The sequence below is a fragment of the Manacus vitellinus genome, unplaced genomic scaffold (genome assembly GCF_001715985.3).
Source record: "Manacus vitellinus isolate BGI_N305 unplaced genomic scaffold, ASM171598v3 scaffold_6_pilon, whole genome shotgun sequence".
NCBI classification, from domain to species: Eukaryota; Metazoa; Chordata; class Aves; order Passeriformes; family Pipridae; genus Manacus; species Manacus vitellinus.
Window position 1 is genome coordinate 14,748,390 of NW_021940750.1, and position 25,630 is coordinate 14,774,019.

Sequence of the window (25,630 nt, forward strand, 5' to 3'; positions counted from 1 at the left end):
AGTTGACAAAAACCTTGGAAAATGGTGGTTTAAGCATGCTGAATTAGATGTGCTGAATGCAAATTACTTTAGCTCTGTCAGATGCTTAAGGCCATAGTCAAATGCTGAGTTGAATGGCCAGAGCTTTAGACTGTTTAATTTGCACAAGAATTGAAAGTGAACATATGAATGTTGCTTCTAACTTTCCAATTCTATAATCTGAACATTTTTACACTACTAAAAAAGCACTTGGAAAAGTATTAGTTGATATTCCTGATGTTCCTAGATCCAAGTTCCTTCAGAATTCTTCTACTTTCAACATGAGATAAATGGGAACATAGAGGACAGATTTACTTTACAACACACACTAATGTTAACGGACACAAAATTAATTTATTAGTCAAGGTGGCAGGGAAGGATGCTGCAAAGTCACCAAAGGGCCAATACAATCTGAAAAATGAAAAGCAAATATCTTGAGCAAGAGAGGTCAGTTGAACTAAAAATAATCACAACATGTGAGATTTGACACCAGTTCCAAAGTTTGGATATGTGATTTATTCCACTGTAAGCCCTTTTGGTCTTCATATGTGTTTGCTGCAACATAAATGATCCTTGTCCAATTAAAAAATAAAACTAAAAAGCAGAAGTAGCAAAACTCTGCTTAACTCCAATTAATTTTTGGAGCATGAGAAATATCCAATTTTCATTAAGGCAAAGAATACATTGTAAATGGGCTGAAACACAATGATCCTTTTAGTAGCACAATGAAGAATTATACCAATGTGCTTCCTGTGGACTCAAAATTCGTTGAAAATGCCACAGAAAAATAAATAATTGCATTGAAAGGCTGAAATGGAAACAGTAGTATCTAAGAATATAGATGCTCTGTGGTCTCAAAGAATGTTGCTGTTAACAAATTCTTCCAGTAATGTCTGCTTTCTTGCATTTGTGACTTTCTCATATCCTTAATGTGTAGAAGCGTGAAAACAAAAGAAATATATAGCACTGGAAACATCAATTATATAATTGCATATGCAGCTGACTTAAAGGAAAAAAATAAAACCTTGACAGAAACAGGCAATTTTCCATGAAAATTTTCAGTTTATTCCAAAGTCATTTTTATCATCAATAACAACAAAATTTCAAGATGTTGTGAACAGCTAGTTTTGTCTCAGCTAATCATCACCTCTTCCCACACCCAGGAACAGCCAGCAATGGATGGCAATGAGATCTGAAGTTATGATGTTACCATCTGTGACAGAAAAAATTGTTAAGGAATGTATAAACCAGAAACACAATGGTTTTAAATTACTTACAGACTTGTAATTTTAATTTTCATATTTCATAATTTCATAATATTTCATAATTTTGAAATTAAAACCATGTATTTAAAAAATATGCATATACTGGCTAAATGGCAGACACGCACACACACATGCAGATAGTTCTTGTTTCTCCTGTCTTATTTATTCTGTTAATACATTTGAAGTCAGAAAATACATAAAGAGTAACAACGCTATAAAACTAAGCATTTGACCTGCATTGTATTTACAAAAGAATAGCATGCCCACAGTTTTTGCAAATCAAATATTTTTCTTTTAAGGAAAAGCATCTTTTTCCTCTGTAATGCATCCTTTTATCTCAAAATAGATACTTATTACTAACATGGCAGAAATGACTGGAAAACACAATTAGATCCCTGCACTACAATTTTAAGGTCACTGGCATAAAACATTTCTTCCATTTTCCTAACAGTAATTTTCTGAAAGCTGTTACTAAAATGAGAACAATTATACACCGTTTTATAGCATGTGTATGCAAGAAAACTGCTTATCAGCGTCTAGACACTGTCTTCCATAAAATTCATGGATCTACATGTTGCCTCCGAATGCTGGGTTTAGCCTTGGGATCTTTGATTTAGCTGACAGATACTCATAATCCCAAACCATTGGTTAGCTCCTCATAGTTAAATAGCTCTTCAGATATATGTGCCAAAACTCTTCCAGCTGAGGGAGCAACTTCAATTCATTAAATTTCCTCCAGATCTTGATATTTTAAGCGACAGCTTAGTAAGGACAGAAATTCTTCCTCTAGTCCAACTTTATTCCTCTTGCTTGATCCAGAATCCAGTTCTGCTTTCCTTCAGAGGTCACCAATGTCACAAATATTTGAATTCAGGTTTATAGTTCTGAGGGTTATGTTTATAAGAATCTAAAATGGAGTTAAGCCCAAAATATTTACCTTTTCTTCTCAGAAAAAATGTTAGGCTTGATAAATAACAATTTTGAAGCAATATACTCAATTAAGTAAAACAGAGTAAATGATGCAAAGCAACAGTTATATGGAAGAGCTATGTGGGAAATGACAAGGTACTTTGTTGTATGACAATTGGATTATAATAACTCTGAAGATTGTAAAGTTTTATTTTCTTCCCTATTCAGGTTCACATTGCAAAAACATAAATTCATATACTAGACTGTTTATGCATGAAAGCAAATTTTTTGTACATGATTATGCTTACATCAAAAAATAATTAACATCAAGCACTCTCCTTGTCAGATATTGAAGTGCTGCTTAAAATTAGTAGTCAGAAACCCAGAAAAGCCTTCTTTACCAAGACAGTGATTTTTACATTAAATCTGAGAAAACTAATGTTTATGAGTTAATAAAATTTCAGTTGTAACACAAAGGCTTGATCTTCACTGTTGAAGACTGAAGCAATATTAACAGCAGATTAAGTCTCTCAGTAGGTGACTACACTTATGGTTAAACTTCTTTTCACTTTGGTTAAGACTTCCACTGCTGGCATGTAACAAGCATGGTCTAACAGCGGTAGAGATGCATGAAATGAAACATTTCCATTTCATCTGCTCCTTTGCTCCAGAGAGGGAAGACCCTTCCCAGCAGTAAGTGCAACTGTTTTCTTAAGGGGCAGCAGCCCCACCACGCATTTCAATTGAGGGCACCAGGGGGTGGGTGGCCTGGACCCACTCCACTCCTCCCCTTGCAGATATAGCCTGGCTCCTCATGGCAAGGGTGTTAAGAGTGAGCCAGGTGGCACACAGGACAATGATGTGGTGCGGGGTGCAGGATAGTTCATTATCTGCTGTTACAAAGGCAGAAGGCTGCTTGTGGTGAAGGCAGCTGGGAACTGACTCTGATCTTACCTCAACATCAAAAGAGATGCAGGGAGAGGCCATGCAGCTGCAGCTACTGCTCTTGCTGCAGGGCCAGAGACAAGAGGGGTGACTATACTGGTGCACACACCCTAGATAAGAAGACCTGTTCACTGCATTGCTCCAGGGCACCCAAAAGAATCTTAAGGAGAATGAAGAGAGAATGAGAATCTGAACAGCAATGACTGAGACTGAACAGATATGGGATCTGAACAAAAAGCTTTTCATTTAAACATCTTAACATCAACTCAACAGGCAGGTATCAATTCTTCACAAACTTGATGGGAATCTGATTATTGTTGATAACCCCATCTCTGGGACATCAGAGCAGGCTTCTTGACACCCTTGCAAATTACCTCCTGTTGACTGTACTCCTGGGGGAATCATTTTGTCTCCATCCAACAAAGTCAGGGCACAGATCAAGTATTTGGAATTTGTGACTGATGAATTCAGGAAATGTTGTTCCAGCAAGTACAGATATTATTATAATATCTGTAACAAAAATACTTTTTTCTTCAGTGGCTTGGTTCTGGTTTTCCTTCCAAAATCTTTCCCACCTTCCATACACTTTCTATGATGCCCATGCACTCATTAAAAAAAGCACATTCAAAAATCAGAATTTTATAAATGTTTTAAACAAATTCAGCTCTACCAAGTCTCCTCTACTCTGTTGCCAACTCAACAACAGCTAACTGTCCATCTCTTCATCACTGGTGGACCCAGGGCAGTACAGACCTCCCACTATAAGCAGAGTCTTGAAATAAATAATCACGTAAAGAGAGCAAATAAATTACTTTTAGATATTTTTCACCAGTCAGGCTCAGTGTGCCAGCAAACTCATAAAAATGGATGTTCCTACACAATTCCTTGTACTCTGGACTCAACCACTTCATCTAATAATTGATGCCTCCTACTCACACATGTTTGCATAAGTTCTTTAGCCTCTTCTACTAGGTAGATTGTAAGAACTATATGTGTGGATATGTAGGAGTAGACATACACATATACGTTCGGAACAAGAATGTTTATTCAGAATAAATTATTTGGCCCTAACAGAAATGAATTAGGATGGATAATTCATAATTCAGATACCTCTAGAACCCCTGAGAAAAACAACATCAGAGATAATACATGTGAGTGAAATGTCTTTTTCAAACATTATTTCTCAAAACTCATACAGACTGCTTAATTAGAAAAGAACAAAATGTCTCATCCGTATTTCACTTAATCCATTGAAAAGGTTAATATAATAAAAAGCAATGTTTTTCTTTTCCAAGCAGCTCCACAGTTTTCTTTTTGGAAAGTCACATCTTCTAAAAAATCCAGGATCAGGAAATATAAGGGAGCAGAAGGGGGTTTCATAATAACGATTACTTTTCCCTGCATTCATGCTTGACATGACTTTCATTTACACCAGTACATTGACTCTCGTTGAGACATTTCTCTCTGCAGATTCTGAAACATTATATAAGCACTCACCCTGTTTCCAGAGCACGGGTAAACATCTTGCTTGTAGACACAGTCCATTTAAAATAGACCTAGAATTGCCAGGTAAAATTACTAGATTCGTGTTCCATAAGTTTCACATTCAAGGAACACAATTAGTCAACAGCCACCACTAAGGCAAATGCATAAAACTAATTATTTTAATTTAGTTTTGCCCACTGGTCTTAGCGCTATTACTGAATATCTTATAATGTAAAAGCAGCAAGTGTGCCAGGTGTTGTGTAAATATTGTGCAGACATCCCAATTAGCATCCAGGCTCTACTCGAGTGGTATCTGTGCGCAGCAACAGACACGGCAGACAAAACGCAGAATCAATGCAAGAGCACAAGGTGAGGAAGTGGTGCTTGAAGGTTAAATTTCCAGATACAGCAATGCTGCGTTAGGAACTGAACTCGGCATCCTCATCTCTACTGATGATTACCAAATCGTTTTCACTGGGGGGTTACCTCCATGGGTTCGCAGACCGCGGTATAGCGGAGCGCTCACTCAAAGGCAAATGACAAGTCTGCTTTGTACAGGATGAACCCCCAGGCACGGGGAGAAGGCTGGCGAGGACTCGGCCCCCGCGCAGCCGGGCAGGCACTCCTGCAGGCACCCCCTGATGCCAGCTCCGGCACTGAAATGTCGGCACGTTACAGTGGTACTTGTGAGACATTAAGGTTTCAGGGTTCGTCCTTTTCCCGACAGGCGTCACGAGGCGTGGGAAACGAGGCTGGCTGCACCCTGGAGGAGCGCTTTTCCGCTGGAGCTCCGGGAGGAGAGCTGCACTGCTGCTCCTACCTCGCCGCGCCGAGCGGTCACGGAGCCAAACCGCGGGTCTGTGCCCCCGCACTTCCCTCCCGCCGCCGGCACCGGGCACCGGCGGGCACGGCCCGTACCGCGCCTCGGTTCGGCGGCGGCGAAATGTTACTCGTCCTGCAGAAGGAAACTATACATTTTTTTAAAAATCTTGTTTCTGCTCCTCGGCGCCTGATTTTGGAGCGCCGGAGGGAGGGGTGCAGAGAGCCCTTTCCAAGGTATCCCGGGGCATCCCGGGGCGGCTGGACTGCGGCCGAGGCCCGTACGAGGGGTCACAGTGCCATCTCGTGGCCGCTTGTGAGACTGCAGCCTGTGCAGCGAGAGCGATGCAGGCACCGCTCCCCCCGCAAACCCTGCTTCGGGGCGGGACGGGGGAGTTCGGGGAGGTCTGACACAATTTTTCCCTCGAAATCTCTTTGTGAAACTTTAAATGCTAAAACTATACTTGCAAAACTCTCCATTCCTCTGTTGCTGATGAAACCTATTCCCTTTGGGTATTTACTTATTTTTAGCTATGTTGTAATTTTATGAATATATTTTGCTGTTCTGGTCTAACAAAATGCAAGATTTTTAATTTTATGTATATGAAGCCAATATATGCCAAGCTATAAAACACAGATAGATGAAAAACATCAGTTTATGTTGTCAAAAAGTTTCCTTTGTTTCTGACGGTAAAGCGTTCCTATTCAACATTGCCTGTGTGCAACCAATATTTTCCTCAGGAACACAGGTTTGTGTATATCTTTTCTATATTGGAGAAAAGGAGATGCTTACTACCAGTCTAATTTCTGAATTAGAAATGCTGCTTGTAATTTAGATCAAGCATTGCCTATCTTAATTTTCAAACTAAATTTTATTTAATACTTATGAAAATATATATTTAGGAAAAAAACACAGGATTTTCTTTTCTTTTAAAGTACAAAATTAAGTATGTAAGATTAGGATTAAATGCTATCAACAACTAATTGCTTTGTGGCTATGATTTTGTTAATGGATCAGCAAGGACATACTGGCCTGGAATAAGGAGAACCGTCACAGTTTGCATGTTACACAGTTGCTTTGGGATAGAGGTAACACAGTATGGCTACTTTCATTCTGGATTGAAGCATATTTTGATGCATTACATGATATAACTTCGAGCTGTGGTCATTGCTGATGCAGTAACCTTAGGTTTCTTTGTAGTTTGTGAGTTCAGATGTTGGTTCCTGTCAGTGGACCTGGTTTTGAGTACTAAATGGTCTTATGCAAAGAGTGGACATAACGAAGTCACAACAAAGCACTTCGTCCCATTATAACCCTTCTGCTACAGAGACTGCCCCAAGCCCTGCCTAGTGTATGGAATATAGTTCTTGGTAGAACAGTGGGCACAAGTTCAATTTTGTTAAAGCACCAAAGATGCAGACAAGGTGAGTCAGGTGAGGGCACATGATTCTGAGTTAATCCTCAGCATCATAAGACACAGTGCTGGCAGGTGGAAAATAATTAAATTCACCAAAACATCATGTAATCTTGCTTTTAGTGTTCTCAAAGCAGTATTTTCTTCAAGAAACATTAGGTCTCCACCTGATAGAAAACTGGGAAAAGTCATTTACTTGTTTCTCTGAACTGACAGTGCCATTGGCAAGCTGATAGGTTTTCCAGCTCCTCCGGAGGTACCAACCTACTACTGACCTTCACAAAAACCCACTCAGTGACTGCCAGAGCAGTTCTTTTGCTACCAATAGCTATGTGCATTCAAGATCAATCAGTAGGAAAAAAAGTCTGTCTTTGAGGAAGTTATAAAATACAACGATCTGAAGATTTTGATAAAGCATTGAAGGGTCCACCTGGAAAGAAAACTAACTTGGAATTTTCCTTCATATTTTCTAGGCAAAAAACCCTGGCATATTTGAAATTACTAACCCCTGAGCACCAGCAGCACCTACTATCTTAGAGACAGATTTGTAAAATTCCCCAGACAACAAGCGTTGTGGTGTACATAACTGCCAATAAGATGGAAAAACTGGACTCAGCATGGGAAGGCAGACAGTCTGGAGTGTACCAGGTGTATAATCACAGGACTGCAAAAAAGAAAACATATCAGCTGGTATTAAGGCATTAATGAGGTAAACTCCATTTGGTCCCTCTTCACCAGGAACCACTGCTCACCCCAACCCAAATTAAGAGTTATCAGATTCATCAGCTAAAAAAGGAGTATTTCTCAAGGAAATTTCTACTATGAAAATTCCCTCTCTTTCACTGAAAAATTCTGAACACAGAGAAAGACCATGCGAGATACCATTAGTATTTATGCACTGGATTAGCTGAAGGAAAAAACTATTAAACTGGTAAAATAAAAACATTTTCACCACTAAATCTACAACTGTATACATACATGCTCAGTAAGTAGACATGCATATATGTAATTCATTTATGTTTATGTGACTCAGACATTGTAGTATTGTAAGTCTAATCACTGGCATGCTTGATTCACATTGACAACAAAGACTGTAAGAGCAGCAGAGTACGGTTAGTGCGCTCACTGAGCTGCAAGGAGTCTCAGCTTCCCAACCTTTCTCCATATGTGTTGCTTTATACTAAACAGGGTGAAATATATGGTATCGTATGAAATTTGATGTCACACTCTCAGTCAGATGCAGAATAAAAATTCTTTTGTTTCTAAGAGTTTTTCAGAGTGTTCCCAATGCTAAATAATTTTAGAGTTGAGAGCACAAACTGCTACAGGCTGAGCTAAAGAACTAGCCTTGTTAGTTTAAAAACTAGAACAAACTCGCATTCTCAGTGGATCGATAGAGAGGTGATCATGTAAGTAACCCTGTCAAATGAGTTTCACAGACAAGCTATTTGTAGATGATTTTCAAAGATAAATTTGAGGATATAGCAATCTACTCCCTGGCAGTTCAGGAATGAAAGACACAAAAATAGCAAGCTAAATTTGTTAACTATGCTATTTGTGGGTCTTATTATCCCCATGGTGATGCCATTCAGTCACAGAAATGTTACACATATATATATATACACACGTGTGTGTGTGTGTGTATGCGTGCGCAAATCATACATATGTGCATTTATGTTCCTACTCACACTTCTGTATCACAAAATACTTTGAGATCACTGCACCTATCCTTTTTTACCAATATGATGTCCTTATAGGAAGCATAGGCGTCTCTCTATAGTTCTCATCTCACTGAATGCATACATGTCTGAAAGCTTTTCAGGATTAGGGCCAATATGCCATTTTAGCAGCAATGTGCTATCACACATGGCAAGCAGAGCAGCAACTGAATGCTATAATGGCCTTTTGAGCAAGGGGCTGACTCAGCCTCTTCCACAGCCTGTTGTCAAGGGTGTGCAGTCCAACTCCATATTTCCCATTCTGGTGCACCATTCCAGTGGTGACAGGTTTCTGGGTGACTGTTCTGTGGCTCATGATCAGCTGGAGGCTGGCAGAAGGAAGTGCAAAGAAGCTCTGCTCTGCAAATAACAGGCTGAAAAAGAAGCCGACGTGAACAGAGAGTGTAAATAAGATGGGGAGGAGTAGAATATCTGCCAAAAACAACATGAGGCTTTAAAGGTCTGGTTTCACTGCTAAAAAGTCCAAGCCCTAGCTTCTCCACCTCTAACTGTACCAAATTTGGTCACAGCTGGTCTCTCTCACTCTGTTCTTTTTCACACATCAATCTCTAAAAGGGGTTATCTCATATCTTTCTGAAGCTTTTAACAAAAGAGTAATGAATGTGATTTGAAGTAAGCTGAGAAACAGCATCTTCCCAGTAGCACTGCCACTGTCATTTCCAGCACACAGGACTAACCCCATGGTTAGCAGTGACTTGCTAGAAGGAACTATGGATGAGCCAAAAATGTTACCACGAATAATTTAAATGTTCAGCCTTTAGGCATTGTTCTGTCTTGAAATGCTCTGAAAATTCTGCTTTTGTTTATTTTTTTAAGGGGATATGCACTGTTTATGCAATCAGACAAGAACTTGACCCTGGAAACAAACACAAGAAGGACATGGCATATGTGACAGAATCTGCTCTCGTACACTACCAAGATCTAGAACATCAGTATGAGTTGTGACAGATCCCATTTACCTCCTTCAGATTGTCTTTCCATGTAGTATGGAACCTAATTGTTCAGATTAGCTCTAGGTGAGATTTTGACATACCATTTCTATAACTTAGTAGGTCCTCTAATTTTTTTGTATAATTCTAAAAACCTCCCGCACAAGCATTTATGAAACACCAAGAAATAGAAATACTGTGTTTGCTTCCCATCACAGTCACCTAAATGAGACCAGCTGTCCAGCAAATAAGGGCTGAAAAAAGAGTACTATAACTTCAGCCTGAAACACTGAAAAGAAGCATGGAACACCCAGTGCCACCGTGACTGTGGGAGGAACTGCTGCAGAGAAACCTTCTGGAATGGAAGAGAGAGGGGGACAACAAACCTAGAGTGCTTCAGTGGGAAGAGATGCCATGGAACTGGGTACTGAATTTTTTTTGTAATATCAACAAGAGATCTGAAGTCTACAGACCTTATTTTTGCAGAAACAATGGCATGTTTCTGATGTGCTGATTTCAATGGAGAACCTAGCAGGAATCACTGTGCCGTTCCTCTGGAGACAAAGTTCAGGTTCCTCTTATCTTGTTGAAGTTTCCCTGGATACCAAATGAAGTATTAAGACTTCTGCATATCAATTTTTCTTCAAACTTTCCTAGAATTCTATTAGAGCCTACAGACATTATAAATTGGAATTGGAAATTCAACAGCTCAGAAATCTTACAGATCTAGGCAGTCACCCTTCATTCTGTGCCTAGATTGCTTTGCACTTACATGGAGACCTAGAAAGGGAAAAGAGAACAAGAGGAAGGGAAAAGAGAGCAAGGGTAGATGAGGACTTAGATATTGTAAGCATTGATGTGGTCTGTCATTTTCTCTGCTGCTTTAGTAATTTTATATTTCTGTCTATGTTACTGTTCCTCTGCACCTTTGATTGCTGGAAAACTGTGCCAAATAAAACACCATTTTTATGGAATTCTACTTACACTGGTTTTTTCTAACTATTTTTATGACACAACAAATGTCATTCCTAATTTCCATTCCTTCCTGGGACTTTAAAAGTCGTATCACCTACAGGGATGTTTTCTACTTTCGCAGACTGATAGAATAGCTCATCAATATCTCAGTTCTACTTCAGGAACCTTCTGAGCAGGCATCAGGCCCCAGGACAGTGTTTTGCAAGACTGGTAGCTAAATAATTTGCAGTGTCAACTGGTCTTCAGTCTTTCATATAAGCTCTCAATTCTCACTCCTCAATTGCCTCAAATATGAATAAGTGTTCTGGGTAGCCGTATATCCTGTCCAGACAGGACTTCATCAGCCACAGCAGAGTAGAGCTCAGTCCTTCAAAATAAACTGTGGCTACCCATGCCTAATACTTAGGTTATTAGAAGGAAGTGGGTTTGTAACATATGCAGATGGTAACTGCTTAATCTCAGAGCTACAGCATAAGAGAAAACATGCCATTGTTTGGATCAATGTAAGATTCATGAAGATGAGATGCAAGCATCATGGGAAAAGTCCAGAAAAAACATGATGGAGGGTGAGAAGCAGGGCTTGACGCATGAAGAATATGAGTGTGGATCAGGTTGACTTGAATGGCCTGAGTTCACACGGCAAGCCACATAATACAGCCACTCTTGTTACTATAGATAGGCAGAGGAACCATCTGAAAGATTTGGCAAAAGACTCACAGGCCACTTAAAAGACAAATTAAATTTTTGAAAGTTTTCACATTCATAGTGCCTATTTTCCCAGACTTGTTTTTCAACCAGGTGATATCTTCTTCCAAGCATTTTGTCATTTTTCCTCCTTTGTGAAGGTAATATTACTTTAAAGCCCACTGTGATTCTCTCACTTTTACATAATCTGCCTGCTGAATCTCCATGAAATACAGCAAGATATAATAAAACCTGTTACCCTTTAGAGACAACATTGAGCAGACAAGCAAAAGGTGACAAGTTATCTTTATTGCACTGCTATGTTACTCACTCGTGCCAATTAGTCTTTACAGGATTCATTTGGTGCAATAATATAAAATGCATGGCACGGAACACATGAAGCCTACCTCTTAGACACAGTTCAGGAAGTTCTTATTATTTTCCTAATAATATTTCAGATAATGTCATGAACATCATTATTAGTAGCATCTCTAGGATGGAGCATATAAATGACTTTACATTGAATCCTGCACAGTTATCCCTAAATTCCTTTTATTTTGAAGAAAAAGGGATTTCAGAAAATAAGGAGGAATGCTATACTGAGTCGATTGCAAGGTGATAGTGTTCTCGAATACCACCCATTGTGTCAAATGACTCACACATCTGTCAGGTGTGCATCATTAGCCCACAGAAAGGCTTTTGTACTTGTTGTGTCCTATTAAAAAAAAAAATTGCATTGTCTTTTGATGTCAATCACGCTGATGGATGGGCCCAAGGTGTTAATGAGTAAGTTTCAAAAAATACTTATGCTCTGCCAAATCTCTGCATCACGTCAGTAGGCTCTAGGCTAGGCAGTTGGAAGTAAAAGAATATTTAGAAAGGACAGCTCTTCTTCTGACTCATTAAAAAAAAAAAAAAGCTACATGTTTTTAAGCTCTCCCTACCAATTCTCCTGAGCCCTTTGTGGTTTTTTTATAAACATGATTTAACAACATTGTATCAGTTTACCTAAAACAGATTAACTCCAAGTGACTTTGATACTTCTTCTGTTACACTTGCCTTTACATTTTGCTAAGTGTAAAGTCTAAAATCAATGAGCCAAATTCTTGAGTTACTCCAGATTTTTTTCTGGGTAACTAAGACAGACATCTTAACACATTCTGTTTAGTATGTGTCATGCAACACTTTCGATTTTATTCTGCCATGGAAATAGTATAACACAGAAGTCTCTAAATGTGAGATACAAGAATTGTCAATTGGGGGGAATAAAGTGTGACTCGCAGTTTCTCAGAATTAAACTCAGAAAAGACTGCTTTGCCTGTCCTGTTGTATTTCCTGCAGAGCAGAGCTCAGCATGCTTCCCGTATTTCTCTCTACATACAGCATTCCTTCCAAAGAAGTACATTGTCTTCCTTGCAAGATTGCACATTGTGGTGCACTCTCTCACTAATTTGTTCTGATGATTACTGACTCCAACTAAAATCAGATTTCCCAGCCACAATCAGCTAAACTTCTAGAGATTGGATTATTTATGACTTTGTTTGTTCCTCTAAGGATCTGCTCACAATTACCTAAACGTTTGAGATGGGCAAAGTGGTGGTAACTCTTGGGTTTGTGCAAAATGTTTGGTTTTCAGTACAGAATTTCAAATTACAGAATTACAAATTATTCTGACCAGTTCTATAGTCATAGGAAATTTTTTCTTCTAAGTTTTCAGGAGAAAAAAGTACTTTTAAGTTATAATCTATTTCAATAATTTTCATCAAACTTTGAAATTATTGAAAGTGATAATGAAACAGTCACTTTTTCAATAACTGTCTTCTGCACTTAATTTTTTAAATATCGTATTCTGTGAAGAAAATAAACACCCATATTTCAATGTACTGAATAAAGATTCTGATTAGCTTTTTTTTTTTCTTTTTTTCAAGGCACTAGATTTCTTTAGAACCCAAGACTAGAAGAGAATCTCAGTTAAACCCAGAACTGGCTTCCTTGCAGTTTTTTTTATTAGTGAAGCAATGAAATACACTTGTTGTATATGGTTGGACTGAGTCATATATGTCATAACACAGAGCGTTGTTCAGTGCACATGTGATCTGAAAGTCATGTTTTTAAAAATGCTTAGAGCTTAATGCAGATAGATCACTGTCAGAATTGAAGATATATATATATGTGTGTATATATATAAAATCAGAGAAAAAGTTTTATAAAATAAATTACTTTTTGTTCTGGTGTCTGTCTCTGTTATCTAGGCAATTTAACTACTGAGATTCCTTTTCAGCCTTAAAAAATATAAAGGGACTGATTAGAACTAGATAACAAATATTTCTGCCATATCTTGAAGAAAATTGACATTTAGAGAAATTGTCTCAGCCTGACTCTGGATGAAGAGAGACAAAGCCTGAAAATGTCTAAAATTCAATGAACCGAAAACAAACTCAGTATGTCTTTTGTAATGTCTGATTGTTTTATTTGTTCTGTAGTTTCTTTTCTCTTCTTACTATATTAGCTTAAAACTTAAAACAGTTCTTGAAACTGGAAATGAGATTTTAATTAAAAAAAAAAAATAAAGTAATTCACTCATATTAGGGTAATTCCTGGTGGCTGAAAAATAAAAAATGTATTTTAAAAATATTTTCATATCACTAGTGTCTTGTACATTTTTCACCCTCTCTTCTACAGGCTTCCAACAAAAAAAAAGGTTTTCAGTCTCATTTCTGTAATATTAATGTTTCTAATTGTTACCAAATGTAGATTAGTTTTTTCTCTGAAAAGCATATGTTAATGACAAACCCTGGCTTGATTGACAGCAATGATAACCAAAGATGCCACCTAAATTGCTTTTTTATTCTTATTGCTAGTATATTTCTCAAAGGACTCAAACCAAAGACTCAAGCTACACACCAGCACTAGCAAGACTGAAAGAAGCACTGAAAATGTTTCTGAGCAGATCCTCAACTAGTGAAACTTGGCAGTGCTCCACTGACTTCTTGTTTTCACTCCTTCTCCTTCTGTCTCGCTTGTGCTTATGTGTGGGCTGCTGCCCTGCCTTAGACATTTTTTTGAGGAACAGACTCACGGCAAGCAAAGCAGATAGATTAAATAGGTAGAAACTTCTGAGCAACCTATAAGAGATTCAACAACAACCTAAAAAAAATACTAAGTACAAAATAATAGCATTTGCGTGTGCCAGAACAGTGGGCTAAATTCTCAGCTGCTATAAGCAAGAATAGGTCTATTGCTGGAAATAGAGCTAGACCAGTTGGTATCAAATTACAATCTACTTTTATTTACTCCAAAGGAGCTTCACCAGCTAATGAGGATCTTGCCTATTTTATTAAATTAATCAACATTATGTGCTACTGCGTGTATGACAGTTTTGTTCTGAGAAGGGATGATAAATCTCTCCGAAACCTAATTCTCCTCTTCATAATGGTGTTGTAAATCGTAAGTAGTATGGCTTTAAACAATGTTGGCATAAAACTGATACAGATAAGAGAAATATCATCACAGGAAAAATGGAATATCACAGAGTTAAACAAAAAAATTGGGACTCAACTGATCCTAAAAACTGTGGCATGGGAGTCTGTAACACCAACCTACTAGACAGCTGTATTTTTTAACTGTAATGAAAAGATGCTATTTTTCTATTGAAAGAGAGGAAGGGAGATATCTAAGAACCAGCAACAATGTCATTGTGGCTTCATTACCCTGAGTGTGCTTCAGATCACAACAAAGGTTTTTTTAACTTTGCTCCCTCATCTGACCGTCTCTCTGAGCAATAGCAGTGATGAACTAATGAGGGTGGATGTTTGTTCTCTTTTCTATAATCTGAATTCTAATCATTGGCACAAGTGATTTTAGGTATTGTGTGCCCACAAGTCAATAAAACAAATTAAGAAAGCTTGTGAAACACAAAATGTGGAAGATTTTGAACTGAAAGTTCTCTGTCACTACACTTCTTACTTTTGGTTTGTCTTCAATCCGATTTTAAAACTAATTCTTACACAAGGCATCTACTAGTTTTAGTCTTTGCTATTTATAAATTAAAATAAAATTAAGTTAAAAACAAGGAGCAATATCTGATAAAGAAAAAGGTAAAGTATACTTTCAAAATGAGTAAAACATTTTAAAAATATTAATAAATATATTAAAAATACTACTTGACTTTTGTATTTGGCTGAGCCATTGGGGGCCTGCTGTTTGATTCTTTCTTGAAGAATACTAGATGAGGTTCAAATTGAGTAAGAGTCTCAGCTAGATATTCAGTAAGTCCAGACTTACCAGGAGCTTTTCCTCCTAGTTGAGAGAAAAAACAGGATGGTAGACCATGGTTTGAAGAGTTGAATAGAATAAATTGTTCTAGATTTTGGAGTCAGTCATTTACAGTTCGAATGGGATATTTTTTCTTTTCATGCAGAGTTTCTTGGCATAGACAATGAGATGGTAGTTAAGTGTTTTAGTTTTTTCATCAACATTTGTTAGCTTGGAATCATATTGTCACAAACATGAAATTATCATTAGCACTAACTGAGACTCAGTTTAAATGGTCCTAAACCAAACCCTAGTCTCGGTTTTGCTCAAAGTTTTCAGGAACTTGAGGTTTATCCCAGATGACCAGAAATTTTTAAACAGGAAGAGTATAAGGAAGTTGCCTCTTGCTCATGCACAGAAATGGAATTTGACTTTCTAGCTTGCTGCAGTTGAAATTAGGAGATTTCTATGTCATAGTCATTTAAACCTACTAATTATAGGATGTAACTGTTCTCTACCGCAGATGTTATATCAATAGGCAAGCTGTATGACAGAAGGTTTGAGTCACTTGGAGGGTAAAGATCTAATTGCAGTTGGTTGTGCTGTAGATACTTAAAAAATCCATAAGAATGGTAAAACCAGAAAGGTAGATGAGCAGAAGGGAGGCAATATATCACCACATATATCAGTGAAACTGGACATTTTACTGAGCTGTGGTGGAAACAATATTTTCATCACAATGTTGTGGGATAGGGGACAGACAGCTGCTGAGCTCCCTTGAGACCAATTCTATAATAATCATCTTAGAGAACTAAACATTAGCAATTGAAATAAATCAGTCAAAGGGATGTAGGGTAATTGCTATGGTCCAGTGTTTTCTGAGGTACTTCAATTTAACTTGCTACTTCTAAGTAGGAAAGTAAAATTAATTTTGAGATAACAGACTTAGTGGTGAGAATAGACTGGATATGAGGAAAAACAAAGTATCTGGTTAAAGCTATTATGGTAAAATTACCTTCCACTATTGAACTAGGTGTCCATTATCTGATAAAAATACTAAACGCAGCATGAGGTCAGATAAGAGTGAAGGAGCTGGAAGATACAAATAGGCATGCCTACTAAAGGAGTCTCACAACATCAGTGACCACATCTGAGGGATGAGGAAGCTGGAAGGAGCACAAGAGACCTAAGTGATAAGGAAATCACCTGATTCAGAGTACAGTGGTAAGCATCTTGTGGAGTTTTTAGCAGGAGAGAAAATAAGGCTCCCTTTAACTGTGTAAACTGTTGCATCTAATCTTTCCCCAAAGAACTCCATTCATTAACCCATGTTAATAAACTATGGAGTGTGTATTCATGCCCTTGGCATATCTTATATACCAACATTAAGTACAGTTACTTTTGGTTACAAATAAAGTTGCAACCCTCAGGTTTGAATGAGGCTTCTGATTTGAAATGCAAGTCAAAATTAACAATACCAGAGTTATAGAAAGTTAAAGAAACACTACCAGAGCTACTTAAACATAAGGAGATATATGAGACAAACATCAATGTACATACAGAGCAGAGACAGAAAGCAGAAGACATAAAATTTGACCAGTATAAAACACAGAGATGGTATCACTGGAAGGTTAATGATACCTAAGCAAAGATAAAAAAGCTGGAGAATATGACACAGAAAAATCATCTAGAATTAAACAACAACTTAAATCATTCAAAGAGATAAAAAAATCAAGTGTGAATTTAAAATCAATCAGTCTTTTTATACAGCAATCAATGTTAAAAAAAAAGAATTAAAACTACAGAAATATGAACTGCATTTAGACTTGTCTGGTATTTAGGCTTGATCCAGACTGTCAAGGTTGCAGGGTGTTTTTCATGAGGGTTTGCAATGCAAACTAAACCAGTTGAACATGAATCACAACAGATGCTGCACATTTCATGAATATTTTTTTCTACTATATGTGAAACTTCAGGTAACACCAAGCTTCCCTGGCACTTCTGGACCATATAAGTAGCCAGAAACTGTAGCCAGGGCACTCAGTGGTGTACATATCCCTGGTATAGATATTGTAAGTTGTCAGATAGGGTCAGACTGGTAAATTTGGCAAACCTTAGTACATTGTGCAGCATACCACGAACAGCCCAAATTACTAGATTTGCACTCATATCACAGAACCACACACAGCTCCTTCTTGCTTGCCCTGTGTTATACTCAGTGAATAAAGGAATGAATGACAGCTCTTCCCTTCCCTCCTCTCTCCCACCCACTTTGCCTTCACTTGCTGATGGTGAGATGCATACTCTCTTGAATCATAACCACTCTATAAGAATACTGTCAGGTTCTGTGGACAAAAATAGAACTTTGTAAATTGTTTTTGTGTAAAAGGATGACTGAATCATCACTGATATCAGTAGATATGGGAACTCATAGCCTATAAACTAACCTTAAGAGATTCTCATCAGTCCAGTATTCTTGGTATTATTTGTACACATGTCATTTTTTATTAAGAAGACCTACTGATTTCAAGGTACTTTTAGGATTTGGAATGACCTCCCAGCAGATATAGTATTGTCACAAATGCAGCTTAATCTTCAAAATAAGTTCAGGAGCTTATATCTCTGAGGAAGCTTCTTTTCATCAGACTTCCATATTCTTCTCCAACTTTCCATCTTAATCCAATCCTTATCTAGCCTATGGCTTTCTGAGATCCTTAGATTGCTTTTTCTCATTGTCTCTAAATTTGTTTTCCAATTTATTCCTGATCTGTCTCTCTTACAGAGCCACTGTGAGCACAAACAATCTAACATTCTTCTGCGACTGCTGTACAGCATCAGGCAATCTCAGTGCTTCATACAATGGGTTGCATGGCCAGTAGCCAGATGCCCAAAAGATTTTACCAACAAATTCCTTCCAAATACTTTGATTCATTCTCATGTTGTAGCCTCATATCTGATAAGATAGCTTTGAGCAACCTTGAGCAGATGATATGAAGATAGAAGAATTACTACCTGATCTGTTAAGTTAAAAGAAACACTCTACTGTAAAGCTCAAAAGGGTTGTTATTTTTAATTTGTGTTACTGCACACATGGCTTGTAGTTAAGAATATTCATTTAAACAGGATAAACTTCCGATAGCTCATTTTGGAATTTTTCTCTGTGTGTCCTTGCACTGTTTTGATTCTTCTCTATAGCAGAATCACAAGTAAACATTCACAATCAGATTACACAGCCCAGTGATTCTGAATATTACCTGATTACTTTGCTTCCCAGACTGAGGGTACACAATGACATTCTTCAGAACTAATTAGGAAGTATAGATAAAAAGATAGTCAATAATACTTGGGAGGAGGAATAATTTTACTGGAAAAAAATCCTGGAAAACAATTTTCTAATATGTATATCAGAATTATATGATTGACCCTCAGACAAATTTTAACATAACAACAAAATGTGCAGCCAATGCACACTGGAGCAACACTATACAGGAACACTAAGGATCAGAATTAATTCTCAGTTTCTGAATTGATTTATGACCATTTTCCTTGCTCTGCTATTAAAAAAGATACACTGGAGACAATGTCCAGGTGTTTAAGATGCTGAGATGAAATGCTTACAAAGTTATGAGGTTCCATTCTCACCTGTACCTGAAATCTGTGGCATTACCGTGGACAGGTGGGTGATGCACACTGTGTTGCATTGCAATGAATCTTATGGGACAGGGCAGTTAATTCTGTAAATAAACAACACTTCGTCAAGAAAAGCCAATTAAAAAAAAAGTGTAATTGACTGGAAGGAGCAACAGCCTTCAAGAAAGACCAAGAGAAAATGATGCTCTAGAGTTGGAATGCTAATGAAAAGTTCAGTTAAAGTCTAGAAAATTCTGAATCACCGGTCTTTGGAGTTTTTCCTCATTTGCGCTTAGGAAAGTTTGCTTGCCACAAACCAAGCTTTGATAGTGTACTATACAGGAACATAAAATAGATGTAAAAACAGCTCTTAAATCTTGATTTAAAAAATCACACTTTTTTCTTCCAGGGAAAAGTATTGAATAACTTCTGCCTCTGTGATTTTGAATTCCACGTTTTTAAGAAATAAACTACCCAATATCAAATTAGACTAATAGCAAAGGACAATTCAGATTCAGGCCTGATACAAATAAGTATTATTCCACTTTTGCCAATAGACTGCTTTAAAATTGGTGTACCTTTATTTCTATAGACTATCAAGATGATTTTTAAGCACACTAAATTAAACAGTGAAGAAACTCCTAACAAAATGTTCTCTTCGAAAATCTCCACTGAAATACAAGGAGTGGGCAGCTCAAACTGCTAGGTGAATGTGATATGAATTACTTTAAGAAGCTACAGTGACTCTGAAATTATCAGCAATTAGAGTTGTCAAATTAAGTAAGAAAAAATAATGGACAAGATATGGAGGTGGGAGTTATGGAGATATAGTTACTACTAAAAATACAGGCAAAGCTGTAAAGGCATCATGACACAGTTCCTAATGATTTGCTTATTATTCAGCATCTGTTAAAATATCAGGATTTTTTTTCCTAGATCTAATAGCTGGTAAATAATTTTTCTGCTGGTCTCAGTACTGAGTGGTTTCATTTAATGCTACATTTTTAATGTGATAGTGCTAAAAAAGAAAGAAACATTGTTAAGGAAGAGAGATGGATTTGATGAGTGGACTGTTAGATGGATAAGGAATTGGTTGGAAGTGGCTACAGTTCAGAGTCCCAATGGACATCAGTGACAAGTGGTGTCCCTCTGGGGTCTATATTGGGACCTATAGTGTTATTTAGGATCTTCATTAATGACATAAACAAAGGGATTGAATCCACCCTTAACAAGTTTGCAGATGCTTCCAAGCTGAGTGATGCTGTTGACACCCCTGAAGGATGGGATACCATCCACAAGGACCTGGACAAGCTCAAGAAATGGGTCCGTGGGAATCTCATGACGTTTAACAAGGCCAAGTGACAGGTACTGCACCTGGGTTGGGGCATCCCCTGGTATCAATACAGGCTGGGGTTGAACAAATCAAAAGCAGCCCTGCTGAGAACTTAGGGATGAGAGGCTGGACATGAGCCAGCAATGTGCACTTGCATCCCAGAAAGCCAAACATATCCTGGGCTGCATTCTAAGCAGCTTGGCCAGCAGGGTGAGGGAGGGGATTCTGTCCCCTACTCCACTCTGGTGAGACCCCACCTGAAGTACTGCATCTAGCTCTGAGGTCCCCGACACAGGAAAGACACCAACCTGTTGGAGTGAGTCCAGAGCAGGGCCACCGAGATGATTAGAGGGATAGAGCACCTTTCCTATGAGGAAAGGCTGAGAGAATTGGCATTGTCCAGCCTAGAGAAGAGAAGGCTTTGGGGTGACCTCATTGCAGGCCTCCCTCCTGAAGGGAGCCTACAAGAAAGTCAGAGAGAGACTTTTTACAAGGTCCTGGAGTGCCAGGACAAGGGGCAAAGGCTTCAGACTGAAAGAGAGTAGTTTTAGATCATGTATTAGGAAGAAATTCTTTACTGTGAGTGTGGTGAGGCGCTGGCTCCGAGCAATCTGGTCTAATAGAAGGTGTCCCTGCCCACAGCATAGGGGCTGAAATTATACAATCTTTAAGGTCCCTTCCAGCCCAATCCATTCTCTGATTCTATGAACTTATTACTTACCAAATGTATCTTATATGTATATGTATAGTCACCAGGCGTGTTTTGGTAACCTAAATTAATTATTTTAGGATCTATCAATTTCTACATCCCTCGGAACATATCAATTCTATGTCAGTACTTTTATTAGTTGTCCAGCTTTCTTAATTGAAGTTTATCATGCACTTTATTATGCCACTGTCTGCTAAAGACAAATACAAATCTTGATTCTTTTGAATGGTTTTACTTTTTCCAGATATTTCCTCTGCTATAAAAAAACTTCTATAAAAAAAAAAATTGTCAACAGTTTATTTACTAAAATACATACCCAGAGACTTGTATTAAAAAGTTATGCTCAAAATTTTGCAATTTGGGTATCCAAAATAGTAAGCTTCTTGGGGCAGAGACCATCAGAAGATTTTATTTGTACATGGTGCTTAGCACAGTGAAACCCCAGTTTTTGACTGAAGCCCCTGAGTGCTACTGTAATAGAAATAATAAACGATAATAATAATAATAAAGTCTGCTTATTAACTTGACAGGCAATTTTTGAAATAATGAGTCATCAAGGAAACTAATTTTTTTGAAATAAGCAATTCAGCCATTTCCTCTTATCACAGATAATATACATCTGTCTTCTATGCTGTTTGCAGAAATTCTGTGGATATGCTGTGTCTTCTCATAAGAAAATTGGTTCATGAAATGGAACAATTTTTCTCAGACTCATGATTTCTTCTTTATTGAGGGCCAAATTGAGCCTGTGTTCAATTGCCCGTGTCTGGGACAGCAAGTAGTTACAGCACCTCCAGAGCGAGCTGGGGAAAAAATTGTGACTCAGAGAGTTCCAATCCCTTTCTCAGCCTCAGCTGCCTACTTGCTCCAGAAAGAAAGTAACCTGCAAATGCTCTGTAGTACAGACTATTTACCACCCCTGCCAGCTCAGCTCAGCTCACTGCCATGTTGAGGAGCGAGAGCCAAGATTCCTTTCACACCCTCCTCATGTGTGCAGAGGACTTGAAAAAGAAAGGAGCTCTTAGTGAAAAGCCCTCATTCTCCATCCTGTGGCAAACTCAAAATCTATGGAGGCCATGTGGAGACATAGCACTTCAGTAAGGACAGATAAACCTAGGCATCAACCTAACCCTTCAGTATCAGCTAACAGCAAGTAATGAAGAAAAAAACTCCCCCAAAGCAGGAAATTTAAATCCTTCTTCTACCTAATCAAGATAATCCTGAAGTAGGGAGTTACGGTTTTTTGTCTTTTTTGTCCTTTTTTTTATTTTTAAATTTCTCTTTTACTTGAGGAACCACTTAAGACTCATGTATGAATCTTAAGAACACTGTTATGTTGGTATGCAGGCATGTTTCATTGGCAATATTCTGTGGTGAAGCAATAACATTTCTAGCCTTTTCTTTCAGAGATTTTAAAGTTATCAGTGGCAAGTGCAGTGACTTTGATTGCCTTTATTTGCCATGTGGATCTATATTAATGACTAAACAAAACAGTCAGATGATTTGACCTCTCTCAAAAACATCACCTCTGATTTTGGATCAAAGACATGTTTAGCAATATCCACAGTCCTCACGCATCCACACCACACAATTTGATATACTCATCATCAATCATATGCCATATGATTAATTTGAGTCGTTATGAGTAATGTCTATCACTGCAGTCCTGGCATGAATAATTATTGTTCTGCACCCTGCTGAGATAACTCATTTCTCACAAAGATCTGCAATTTTATATCTGCATAAAAAGAAAGATGAAGCAGGAACAGTTTGTTAGAATGATATAGTTGATTCAATTTTTTCATAATAAACTTTTTTATATCCTAGGATTTGATAACTACTTCAAAGAAAAACATGTGAAACAGACCTCAAGAGATTAGAGGTACTGTTTTTGCAATTACCCCTGGATCTTTCCATCAACATGTGGGATTTGTGTATCAAAAATAATAATGGGGATTTTAGAGCTTGATGGTTTACTGGAGACTTGTACTGCAAATAGCAATCACAGAAACAAAGTCAGGTCATTCTGAGAAAGACATAATAACACAGGATCAAAAGAAGATGGAATTTAACACAGACACAAAAGAAAAAATCTTGTCAAAGATAGAGATTGAGAGTCAGACTGGAGAAAGAATGGACAAGACGACAGACATGCAAGAGCTGGGAAGCTATTAAACGCAGATGACACTTGCAAACCAAAGTGTATTTCATAAGTGCAAAACAAACTTTACTAGTAATTTTCTTTGACCAGAGATGCACTTTGAATGCCATCAAGAGGTTTCACCCTTATGTGTCATCAGCAAGTTCCTCCTTTGGGAACTGGTGCTGCCTTGAACAACAGCCCTGGTGAGAGCAGCACCAGGTATCAAATACACAGGAGTGAGAGCAAGTTGACCCTGACCCTGCTTGTGTCTATCATTATGTCAAACAGCAACAAAAAACTCAGGTTGTCTATCTTCCAGGCAAGTGCTCAAGGAACTAGATAGCTATTTTTGCTCTAACTCGAAGAACATTTAAGTATGACATGTGAAGTGAAAAAGAGTTAACAGAAGAGACTGAGAAGTTCTCAATTTCAAAATACTCTACAGTCTGGCAATTGAGTTTCTTCTTACTATAGGGATGAAAAAGACTTACATTTTCTAGTCTTCTAACAGCAGAAGAGGAATTTGAGCCCAGGTTTCCTACAGGCTGCATGAGAGCCCTTACTAGTGTGCAAGTGAGTAAAGCAGACAGTGCCTTCTGCTGTGTGAATCCAGTCTTTGAAGCCATAACAAGACATTCTGGCAGTTGGGGCAGGATGTCAGTTTAATACCATCCTGCCTTCTTTCCACATGCACATATAATGAAAGAGTAGAAAAACATAAGTGGCAAAAGCTTCTTACCTTTACTATCACATAAACGGCTACTCAGAAAGTCAGCATATGGGCCTCTTGCCCCAGACTTGCTATAGTTTTGCTTTTCTTCTTTTTTTTTTCCCCTTCTTTTTTTTCTCCCTACTGAAACTGCAGTTCATCAGCTCTTCTAAAACTTGAATAGACCAAGCTGTTTTAAACACATCCTCTAGTGATTCAGCCTTAGTATCATGGCTCTGGTACAAATTCTGCCTACAACTGTTAAGGAAAGACAGTTTCCTTCTTTCTTGGCGTGTCTCTACAACAGCATCCCTTCCCCCCAAAAACACTGACTGCTTCATCCTTCTCTTTTATATGATATGAACTTTTATACTAGACTTAATCCTTCATTTCAGATCTTCTGAAAATAAGCCTGTTGTTTCTTGAATAATAAGCCAGTATCTTTTCTGCAATTACTATCTTATTCACTGTTATTCTAAAGTCTTGTGTATAGGGGCATACTTTCTACCATACTTGTACTTCTGACTGATTTCCCTAATAGCTTCAGTTAGTTTAATTACATGTATTTGTATTATTAGTATTAAATCACCATCTGTATTAATTTATTGTACTATATATATATTTCTTTCCCTTATTCTTCACATAAAGGTAAACAAAACTATAGATGTCTCCTTGAACTTACTGATTCTGACACAGCAGCAAGTGATAGCACCTGTGGTTTTTTATATTGTCAGAACACCACTTCTGAGGCCTGAAGATGAACTATCGTATTTATGGGTAGAAATGTTGCATTCCTGAAACATTGAAAAAAATAACTCAAATAGAATCAGTTCTGTATTTTAACAGCCTCCCCTGAACTCTCAGATAAGGGATTTGAATAGAACAGCAAAGAAGTTTATTATATTTTCTAATATATTGGTAGATGTTAAGGTCAAAAAAGACCAATGGGTCACTTGATGAGTTCTTTCATACCTCATAGTCCAATAAAGGTAAATTTGCATTGAGGTAATTACTTTTGTAATTAGACGACTCACTCCCTGCCACAATTTGCATGAATCATTCTTGCCATTAAATAAGTTTTCTCCTTTCTGAATTGAATTTGTCTGACTTCAGTTTCTAACACTGACTTGGCCATTCCTTTCTCATATTTTTGCTTCACTCTATGAAGCTATTCACACTAAAAGCCACTGCCCAATTTTCTAACTGATATACACACTGTATTATTTTATTTTATCCATTAGTGTTCAGCATCTCTTTAATCCTGCTGGTAACCCTTTCCTGTATTTAAACAAGTCTTTTCTTATAAATGACCCAGTTACTTCTATGCTGCTGCTGCTAATGCTTTGATAAAACCACAGTTGCCATTTCACATCTGCCCAGACCAGTAATTATGCTGTGATTAGCTGAGTCTTTCTTACCATCACAATAATCCATCAAACATGATAATCCAATCCTCATTTGACTACCTCCCACACACACACCGCTCAAAATAGCCTGGATTTGATAAGCTTCCAGGTGCCCTGCAAAGATGAGAGAACTTTTAAGCAAGGTTCAAGAAACACTTGTCAGAGTGGTTGAAGGGGTAAAAATGAATAAGTCAAGATTTTTAGCTCATTGGATTTCTCCTGGAACAAGTTACTGAAATGGTAATTTTTGTAGAAACAGTGTC